This window comes from Microtus ochrogaster, chromosome 10 (assembly GCF_000317375.1).
Source record: "Microtus ochrogaster isolate Prairie Vole_2 chromosome 10, MicOch1.0, whole genome shotgun sequence".
NCBI lineage: Eukaryota > Metazoa > Chordata > Mammalia > Rodentia > Cricetidae > Microtus > Microtus ochrogaster.
Window position 1 is genome coordinate 57968929 of NC_022016.1, and position 2137 is coordinate 57971065.

The window sequence follows — 2137 nt, forward strand, 5'->3', positions numbered from 1 at the left end:
TTTCATTCTCAATATCCAGTTATGGCACACAGTGGTCCTTAACTCCACTCCCTTTTCTGGCTCCATGGGCACCGGGCATGCACATTGTGCATACATATAAATGCAGGCAAAATACACATACACATACAAAAATTTTTTGAAAAAAGATGGCTCAGGGACTAAGAACTTATCATTTTTCCAGAGGACAGGAATTAGGTTCCCCACCGAGTATAGGCAGCTCATATGTCCTCTCTGGTCTCTGTGGTCACCTGAATGCTCTTGCACACACACACACACACACACACACACACACACACACACACACCATATACACCACACACACACAAATAAAAATAAATAAATCTTTAAAAAATGACATTTAAAAAAAAAGGAAAAGTTCCTTATTGTGGAAAAATTCGAAGTGTATTTCCATCACCCGGCTCAGGCAATCATCAGCCCACAGCCAATCTGGTTTCCTGGATCCCAGTTACTTTCCTCCTCCTTTATTATTTTTAAGTAAATAATCTTTTTATCTCCTCTGCAAATGTTTCGCTCAGAAAGTGTCTCTGAGAGTTATAAAGATTTCAGGGCTGGTGGGGTGGGTCATTCTAATCCCAGCACTTGGGAAGTGGAGACAGGAGGATTTGGAGTTCATGGTCATCCCTCGCTGTATAGTGAGTACAAGGCCATCCTGAGCTACATGAGATATCTCAGCCCCTACCTACCCAAAGGATAAAGACTATACAAATCATAATAAAGATAGCATTATCAGTTTGTTGTTGCTGTTTTGATGGTGGTGTCTAATGTAGCCCAGGCTGCTCCCAAACTCTCTGTAGTAGAGACTGGGCTTGACCTTCTGACCCTCTTTTCTCTACCTCCAGAATGCTGGGATTACAGGTGTGCACCATCACACCAGACTCAGTAATTATCATGATTTTAAAAGATTCATTATTGTCTTAGTTAGGGTTCATATTGCTGTAATAAGACACCATGACCACAGCAACTCTTATAAAGAAAAACATTTAATTGGGCCTGGATTACAGTTTCAGAGGTTTAGTCCATATTCATAATGGTGGGAAACATGGCAGCAACCAGGCAGATATGGTGCTGGAGAAGGAGCTGAGAGTTTTATATCTTGATCCCCAGGCAACAGGAAGTGAACTATTCATCACACTGAGTGTAGCTTGAGCAAAGGAGACTTCAAAGCCCACCCCCACAGTGACACACTTCCTCTAACAAGGCCACACCCACTCCAACAAAGCCACACCTCCTAATGGTGCCACTCCCTTTGGGAGCCATTTTCTTTCAGACCAGCAAGATTATAATTGTTTTCCTTTTCAACTTTTTACATTGAAAATTTGCAAGCCTACAGATAAATTGCCCCCTATGCTTATCCAATTCACCCAGTTGTCAGCATCTGCCACATCTGTTTTCTGAACCATCTGAGACCAAGTTGCAAATGTGTTCTTTTGCACCTAAATATTTCCTCATGTATTTCCCTCAAATAAAGAAATTCTACCAACTAGCCATAATGTATATAACCATAATTATATTCAGAAAATGAGAATAGGTGTAAACAAAATAAACTTATATTCAAATTTTTCCAAATGCCCACTGAAGAATCCTTTTCCAACTAAGTAACTGTACCAGCATCCTTTAGTGGCCTTGTCTCTTGAGTCCCTCTTCCCTGGAACCACTCACCCTTCTTTCATGGGACCAGTATTACTAAAGAGCACCCATCAGGTGTTTCATAGTGTGCCATAAATGTGGGTCTGGTTTCCTCCTGGCCCCATATCCCTCAGGTTCTGTATCTTTGGAAGGATGGTACCCAGTGACAGATGCCCTCCAGGCTTTACTTAGGGAGGCAGGTGGCCATTTGTCTCATAAAGATAAAGAATTTTGACTACTCGGTTAAGGTATACCATAACTGCTTTTTAACTTTTAATTGTGTGAACGGGATGAAGACAGAGACCAGATCTGTTTTCTGCAGCTCTCTATCCCCAGCACAGCGGCTTTAATTGGAGAAGTGCGGCCACCAAACGTCGTCGGGTCGGCCACCAACAGGGTGCATTCCCTCCGTTTGGCTCAAGGCAGCCCCTGGGGGACCTAACTGAGGTCGCAGAAGAGGACACGCTTGGGACAGGGCAGTTTCCCCACG